At 42.5% G+C, this 9,255-nt stretch overlaps 1 pseudogene; it reads left to right on the forward strand.

The window, feature by feature from the left end:
• Nucleotides 1–1,235: 1,235 nt before the first annotated feature.
• LOC108641575 lies at nucleotides 1,236–6,659 on the forward strand (annotated as a pseudogene).
• Nucleotides 6,660–9,255: the final 2,596 nt, after the last annotated feature.

The raw sequence follows: 9,255 nt of genomic DNA on the forward strand, positions 1-9,255 counted from the left end.
CACATTGAATTCTTCTAAGGGACAAATCACATCAGTTTCCTCCAAGGACAGGATAACAGGCTGGGCAACTGCAAAAGATTCAGTACACCTCAGATCTCTCCATTAAGGGAGGCTTCTAACACCGTTTTATATAACGCTTTTATTGCAGCAGAAAGACAAACACTGTTCTGGATGAAACTACTGTAAGTTTGGTGCAAATTTGGTTGAGAAACTGCACTACTTGACTGAAAGATTATATGGAGTGCAGAGCTCCACAGAGGTGAGCCTGAGGACCTCTGATGCTGATATTTTCCACAGTGACATGCAAGACAGAAGAGAGTGTTTGCTCACTGCATTTAGCTCATTCCAGACTGGAAGAATGACCATAAATTGAGATGAGAGTTCAGGCAATCTTGTGAAACCGGAACAGTGATTCTACGTAAATAGGAGCCAATTATGTAAACACAAAACCAATATTTCACCTTTGGTCTCACAACACACAACCACAGAAATTTATAAAATACGTAATAAAAATAAGACATCTTCTCCATTTTCAGGAGGACAAGAAATAATGAGATCCCATCACTCTAAGGGACACTCAGATTAGATATTAGGAAACACTTTCTAGACATTGTAAGGCTAATTAAGGAGTAGATTAAGCTGCGTGGGTGAGCTGTGGAATCTCATTGTGAATCTGTAGGAACAGGTTAGACAGCATCTGTTAGGACCAGTTTACTTGCTCTCACACTGTTAGAGCCAGGAAGAGCTCTCATATTCTGCCTGTGGTCTTGCAGTACCTGAGCTAAGGTAAGTAGCGTGCACTATATACAGATGGAAAAGGAGTACTGCAAGGATCTACCAAGAGTACAATACTTCATTTATTACTGATGCTTTAGTTGTTAATTTTTGCCTCTTATCCACACTTGTGTTCATCTTTCCCTTAGTACGATGGCTGTTCTGGAAATTACAGATTATGCCTCGATTTGCCCTCAAAGAGCTGTCAGTTATAGCTGGGAAACACAGCATAAGATGTAGAATGATGCTGGTCTGCCTAATGTTGACGGCTTACTATTTTTAAAATAATTGTAGTTACAACTGCTATGGTTATTGAGGACTTTGGCAGGAATTGCACCATATTTCCCAAAGTGGTGGGGTGTTTGATGCATGTTTGCAAGCGAGCTTTTATGAACTACTTGTGTTTTTATGAAGTCACCATGAATCTATACATTTGACTCCTTTGCAGTCATACCAAGTGCATGAAAGGTCAACTCGGGAACTGTGAGCAGTTCTGCGAAACTGAAGATGAAGGAGTCATGTGTTAATGTGCTGCTGGCTATGCCCTGGACAATGACAAAACCTGTGTTTCTGTAGGTAGGAAGCCAGAATTAAAGTTCATTCTATGGGACACACATCACATCTGCACCACGTTTGGGAAGTGCTGGTGTGTTGCGGTGCTGTTGTAGCATAAAAAATAATGTTAATTGTTCAGACCTTTCACATTGCTTGAGGTGTTGATAACAAATTTAATAAGATCTTAGCTAAAGGTCGTAATTTAAGTAATATCAAATTGTTCAACTGTGAGGGATGTGTGGCAGCAAAAATAGCTCAGGTAACTGTTCTATGCAAGTAGGTGCATTCTCGCAGGTGACTGCAAGAACCCGTGTCCCAGCAGGGGCAAAGCCATAGGAGAAACAAGGGATTACAATGGACCCAGATTCCTCTTCTCCCACAGACTGAAACAGATCCTTCATGCTTTGGAGGATTTTGTTAGAATGCAATAAGTTAGATTTTTGGTTGGTGAAAACTGATGTCTATTTTCCAGGCCTGAGTTGTGCTGAACATCTACAGACACAAATGAATAGGAACCCAAGAAACTTCTTCCTTTACAATATATAGTTTGCAAGGACTCATCATTTCAGTGGTAGTAACATAATGTGACTGCAGTTGTATCTCACTTGTTTCTCCTCAAATATCACCTGTTTCATCACCTTTCATATCACATATCACCACCTTTCTCTTTTCTTCTAATAACGGGTTTTCTGTAGTTACATACAGTAACCTAAACACATTAATAAATACTGACATTGAATTTAAATCCATCAGTTTTGCCTCTATTCAAATTGAACATTAACAGTTATTAGTCTCAGTCTATTCTTCTGTCTGTCTGGTGATATTTGTTATAATGCCTTTTGTAATTTAATCCCAAGTTATTGTCATGAGTTGATGATTCCAGACATGGAAGACTTTATTTTTCAATTACAAAAGATTTAATAACAGCAGGTACCTGAAAATAATTATACCAATAATGGAAGATAGGTAACTTTTAAATACTTTGAAAATGCTGAATGCATTTGCCCACTTACTCAAAACAGGTACATTTTAGAGGTGGAAAATTATTTTCAGCCATTCTGATCCTTTTGCATTTGCAAAGGTTTTGTTAATGTCTTGAAAAATCTAGCAGAGCCAGCCCTGACAAGAACACCTGCATATCTAATTAGATCGCAAAAGGTTGCTGTTGAGGAGTTTTCTTGAACTATTAAACAAGGTTTTCTCATTTTCATGAACAGCTGATTCCCTGAAAGTGACCTGTTTCCCTGTAAACCCTGTTCCTCCAGTGTAGGTACCTATCTGTAACTCTGAAGGCTGGTTTTGACTCCAAAACCCATGCTCCAGCAGGTTTGAATAATTTCTTGGGATGAAAACCAACACAAGGTGTACTGGAAGCTAGATTTAGTTTTCTGACCATGAAACTGTCCCCTGTACCAAGGGCTCTGTCAGACAAGCTCTGTTGAATGGCACTTCAGTGACAGAAATTGCTTTCAACAGCAACTGTCTGTCCTTCTGCTGTGCTGGAGGTTACTGTCCATTGCATGTCATTTGGCTTGGTGCCCCAGGAACTGCACAGGCACCATATCCCCCAGAGAGGTGAAAGACCATAGTCCTTCATCTCCTAAATTTTGGCTTAAATCAGCAAGAAAGATAGCTCTGAGCTCAGGTGGAGGCTGGTAACAGCAGCTGAGCCTTCATAGCTGTGTACTCAGTGTTATGGACAAGAACACCTTACTCTCAGCACGTGACACATGCTTCAAAGTCCCAATACCATCCAAACATCAAGTATAAACATTTTGGTTTTGCCTTTGCAGTCAAGTTCCCACATGAGATTAAGAAATCATGAAACCAGTTGACAGAAGTCACAGGAATCACAGCAAATCAAGATGCTCATCCTGAAAATGAGGAAACCACAGAGGCCCCAAGCAGCCATCTGGAGGTCACCAGAGAGGCTGGCAGTTTACCCAGGATGTCCCCATGGCAGGTAAGGAGCCTGACCCTGTTCACCAGGACTGGCATCCATTTAGTCTTCACTGTGCTTGTCCATGCCTGCTCCCCAAGGGTGCCTAGCCCAGTCTGAGACAGACTTCCCTGGTATCAAGGTTTTGGATGGGCTATTCCACTCTCCTGAGTACTATGTTACTGCACAGGTCTCCTACCATAAATAACCCTGTGTCTCCATTTCAGCATCAAGCAAGTGCTGAGAGGGGGAGGGTAGGAGAGAAGTAGGGTTGCAGGTATGGGATGCAGAGCTTGGTGAGCCCCTTCCCTCTCAGTCACCCAATCATGCAGATAGCAGCATGACCGTATCAGAAGAGTAGTCTGAGTTCCTGTTGTGGCCAAGACTAAAGTGAAGTAAAAAACCCAAGCAGGAACAACGTTATTACAATATCAGCTAAATTTTGTTTTAAAAATAGCAACCAGAAACTGTTGGTAAAATAACTGAATGCACGAACTTTGCTTTGAGCCAGGATAAAGATCTGCCTTGACAAGTTTCCCATTGTGGCAGCTACATCTCAGTGTAACTCTCAACCCCTCTGAATGAAGATTGCCTTTTTGACAGAAAATACATATGAAAATGTCTACTTTAAGAAAACTATTTGAATCTCATTTAGCTATTCAGGTTTTTGTGCTTTAGTTTTCTTCTCTCTCTTTGCCAGCTGTTTTACTAGTAGATGAGTATAATGAATGGTTTTGCAGGGGGACAATTCTGAATGAGTATTTTATACTTTCTGGAGCTCATTGAATTAACCAGTCTAAAGACTTCTTCTTGGTAAGTACTTCTCACTTTTCCCTTTACTACAAAAAAAAGGAAGTGTCCTGTGTTCATGCCTCCATATGCAAGATGCCTTTTGACTAACAGTGTCTGTTGCCTCTTGACTAACCGTGAAATACATGTTTAAATTTGTAGAATGGACAGTTTCTTTAAGCATAGCTTGGCCTAGTGTAGCTTATATATGTTAGAAGCCAAATATAAAATGGGGAAGGTATGCTGGCAGGTAAGGTTGAACTGATGTGGTTAAATTGGTCTAACATTACACATTTATGCAATTTCCTGTGTTGGCCAATCCCTGAAGAATTCCAGATGCCTCATTCAGATATTAGCAATAACTGTTTTGACAGCATGTAGATACTATTCTGATACTGTTCCATACCTGAAACGACAAATACATTATTTATTACTGTCGTTTATTAAAAAGTAGTTTATCACAAGTTCTAGGCACTCAAAAATGGTGTTCTGAGTCATAAAAATTGTACTCAGCCTACAAGAGTAAAGCAAAAATTGTGGTTGTCTAAATTCCAATTGTTTGTCCACTTAATTCCCAAAGAGAAATTTATACAAATCAAGAAAGATCAAATATATATGTAAACTGGTAAACTTTTGTATGCAGAATGTTGAAGTTTTAAAAGACAATAAATATCTAATTACTGTTTAAGTCTGACTATACTGCTCTACAAATGAGAGGGGTAAAATTCTTCTTTTCTGTGTTGAGGCTTTTGGTTGTGTATCATGAGTGCCATTGGCAATATTGTAATGAAGCCCAAAACTTTATATCAAAGTTTTCATTAAGAGCATTATTCTAATTGCAAAGTTCTGATTTTCTACTTGCTTGGCATTTTGGCAGCCCTTTAAAACTCCTCCAAAATGGGTATAAAGTGCTACAGCTTCAGGATATAGGACTGGTCTATTTTATTTGTACAGTACAATACCTATACGAAGTGCAAGGAACGTTGGTTCCTTCTTTTATCCAAGGCATTTACCCCTTCTTGAATTCCCATAGGATCTCCACTGAAGCCTCAGATTATAGTTCAGCCCTAAAATATATATTGAGAGAGCCAAATCTAATATATGAACTGTGGCCATGCTCAGATGTGTCCCAGGGACTACAGGGAGGCCACTGCCCAGGGCTTGCACTTGCTGACCTATTCCGTCATTGCTATCCATCTCTCCTCCCACACAGCCCTGCATTACCACTTGCCCAAGCTCTTCAGCACTCCTGGTTTATTCATAACCAAGTATAAAAGGCCTGGATCATCTTGGAAGATGGACTTTGGAACTTGAATAGGCTTTTTTGCCATCTTTTTTCAATATGGACAGATTTCTTTCCCCTATCATAAATGGAGTAGTCAGCCCCCAAAAGCAGTCCAGCAGTGTGACAGTTGCACACGTCCACAGAGTCCATGTCTCCCATGGTTTGAGAGTCAAGTTTATGGCAGAAGCCACTTCCACCACCCACTTACATCTGTTTAGGCCATGGGTGGAAGTTGTCAGGTGCAGACTTTCCACTGGTGCTGCTGAGGTCAGATCAGGACTTCCCTCAGGTCTGAATTCCAGGTAGAGTCCAAACGCTTCTCTTCATTACCCACTTCAGACTGTGTCAGTGTTACAGGAGTTTGCCTGAAAAATCCACTGCTTAGGTTTTGCTGAGAACCATTTTTATCCTTAAGTTCAGCATAGGGCAATGGGGAGATGTTATCAGAGAAAATTAGAGAAAAAATAACAAATACTTATCCAAATGGTGCAGACTCCAAAGTGATTTTTCTTCATCTTTCACAAGGGATCAGGATATTCCTCATCTCAGAGCAAAATCAAACACCTTACTAACCCCCCTTATCCATCCTTTAAACTATCAGCTAGGAGCTGAAGTGCTACAGTGTCGTCTGTGCATGTGCTCTGCCATCTTCTGGTCAGTTTTATTGGTTGTGCTTTTGGTAGGAAAAAAGATATTAAAATTAAAGTGGGGGGAAGGGGGTAAAGAAACACGAAGGTTGTAAAGAAAGGATGTATTTTAATAAATGAAATATTAACAACAATTCTTATTTTTAACAACATATGCACAGAAATAGAGAATGTCAGAGCTTGCACCTACACAGATCATAGAATCATAGAAGGGTTTGGGTTTGAATGGACATTCAAAGATGACCTAGTACAGCACCACCTGCCATGGTTAGGGACACTTTCCACTAGACCAGGTTGTTGAAAGTCCCATCCAGCCTGGCCTTGAACACTGCTACAGGTGTGGCAAATGTTGGAGTAGTTACAAGGAGTCTTTTGTTTTCACTGCCAGGATGTCAGGAGACTTGCACATCCTTGTGGCTATGCTCACGGCCTTGTTGTGAATGCAGCATCCATAGGAGAGAATCAGAGCTCTCTGGGATTACATTCCTTCCCCCTGTTTACTCCTTCATTTCAGGTTTTCCTGCAATCTCTAACCAAACCACAAAGACAGCACTGATGCTCTTTTGAAACAGTTGCACGTTCCTCCTGCTTTTAGAAGTGCTGATGCATGTTGGATTTGGCAAGAAAAACTTTTGGTTTTTGTCTGCAGGTGGTGAACAGACCTGGCTGATGGCAGTCCAGGTGTTTAGCTGAATCATAACCCATTTTAACTGTACTAAGCATTAACCCTTTGCAGAGTATGTGTTTCCTTTCTGCTGGCTGGAGAAAGTGCATCTGACATTTTTGCAGCTTCTCTGCACACAAAGACCTGTGCTACCTATAAGCATGCATGCTGATAACCACGCTTCACATGAGGAGAAGGGAAATGGGATTAGCTCATGTCACTCATGGCTAGCTCTTGATTGAGACTACACATGACCACAGTCACCTCTTTTGGATAGTCTGGTGTCTAGTCAGGGCTGAGGGATGTGCTCCCATTTTGTTGTTCTAAACAGTTGTCTGCAAGGGAGCATTTCTTCTCTAATTTGAAAAAGCTCTCTCTTGTTCCTGAATCTGCTGCTTCCACTTCCATATTGTCTATGCAAAGAATTGTCTCAATCTCCACAACATATTTGCCCCAAAGATCAGCCCTCTGACAGAGGAATTACTGAGTTAAGCCATGATAAAACCTGGCCTCTGCCCTCTCCATCTCTCTGGAGCTGACAACAATTGCTGTGATTTACCTGCAGCTTCTCCATGGCCTTTCCCTGTGGGGAGAGACCAGCTAGGCAGTAGGCAGTCAGTCCTCATCCCCTCCTTTTCCTTAAGAGAAAAGATGGTGCTTTGGGGATCTGTCAACACTCAGGGCACAGGGCAGTTTACCTCTTCAGTTTGTCAGGCAGGAAATGAGTGACCTGTGTGGAAAAGGACAATGTGGAGGACAAGGAGGTGGCTTGCTGTAGCCATGGGAGATTTAGCAAAAGGTGTAATGGGGCGTGGAGTTCAGCAACATTTTGTCTGCTGCCCTGTGCCATATGGGATGGACAGGTGTTGCCCAGGGTGGGCTGCAGCGGGGCTACAGTCACACCTGCTCTTACCTCCTCACCCTGCTGGTCAGGACTCTGAATAACCTGGAGCAAGGACAGAGCACAGAGGAAGCCAGTAGGGTGCTGAGGACTGTGCCACAAGCAAAATGGGGAAGGAGAGGAGGCAGAGGCAAGAAAGTCACCAGGTCTACCAGCAGCACAGATGGCTCAGAGCAGAGGGGCTTGGAGGGGCCCCTGCTATCGCTCCACTTCCAGTGAATTGGTGGTTACTAACACCAGCACCACAGTCCAGTTCTCCTTGAACCATCTTCAGTATCCACAACACACAATTAGCTGCTGTGCCTGCATGCCCCTCGGAAGGAGGGAGAAATGTGGCTGCAAGCTCAGCCTTCAGCTTTCGTTATTTGCTTAGTGCAGAGGTGATGTTTTCTGGTAAATAATAGCTGTCCCCTTTCACTAGCTGAGGTATACATTTCCAAAAATCATGTGACCAGTTACTCAGGACAGCTGCCCTTGACCTCTCATGCTGCAGCAGGGCTGATGGCCAGCCAGAGTCCTGTAGCATGAGGTAGGTGGCATTGGCAGGTCCCCATCACTGCCTGGGCAGCTGGCCTGCAAACCCACTTTCCCTGGCTTACTGCACTGGGCAGGAAATTACTTCCATGGGAACTGGTTGCTAGAGCAGGAACAACTCCCTCAGTTACTCCATCCTGAGGAACTGCTAATTTCATATCTGACACTGTCTGCAGGCTTCATCCTGGAAGCAGCAACCCTCTAAGCTGGGGGCAATCCTTAAGCAAGGCTACAGGAAATAGGGTGTGAGTCTCCTTAATGAAACACATCACCATGTGCTCACTGTGATAATTAAAGGAATGGAAGAAGAAATCCCAGTAACACTTCATAAGGAAAGATGTGCAGAAAGGACTGCCCTTTTAAAACCCTCCACAGTCATACAAAAATTAAAATATAAAGCCTGTTGCATTGATACCAATACAGAAAAAGCAAAGTCAGTGCCATATGTACTGAGTACACTGTGTTCTATTCCGAAGCTTCTCAGTCAAGGGATACTTTTTTAAAAAAATACATACAGTCAGAAAAAAAATGACCATTCTAAGATCTGGTAAGAATACAACTTCTGAAGCTCTGTGTTGTTAATATTAACCCAATTTGAATAATTAACTTATATTTAAATAATTCCTTAATTGGTTTGCAAAATGTAAACAGTTTCTAAAACTTGTGTTTTAGAAAGTCCTGTGCTGACATCAAGTGGTGACATATTTTTCAAGCCAAAGGGAGCCAAACTTGCTGTACTGCATATGCACAGGATGATTTTATTACCAGTGAGTAGGTAAAGGCAAGTAGTCACAGGTCACTGGCAGGTGCTTCCATGGGGATGGACAGACAGAAGAGTTTGGAGAAGCAACACAACCACTGATGTGCAAAAGGCAAGAAGGGTGGGGTGAGGTGAGGTGAGGTGAGGTGAGGTGAGGTGAGGTGAGCTGAGCTGAGCTGAGCTGAGCTGAGCTGAGCTGAGCCTCCACAGCAGCTCCTGGGCACAGGAGGTACTGGCTGAGCCTCCCAGCACCCACCAGATGTGACCACTGGCAACGGCCCTCCCTTTCTCTAGCCAAGAAACTTCTGGTTGGGACAGGTACGATGGGGCTTGGTGGCCTCAGAGGAGTGAGGAGACAATGCAGGGTCCATTTACTAAAGAAAACTCGACACACAGTTAACCAAAGA

Source organism: Manacus vitellinus, unplaced genomic scaffold (genome assembly GCF_001715985.3).
Source record: "Manacus vitellinus isolate BGI_N305 unplaced genomic scaffold, ASM171598v3 scaffold_7_pilon, whole genome shotgun sequence".
NCBI classification, from domain to species: Eukaryota; Metazoa; Chordata; class Aves; order Passeriformes; family Pipridae; genus Manacus; species Manacus vitellinus.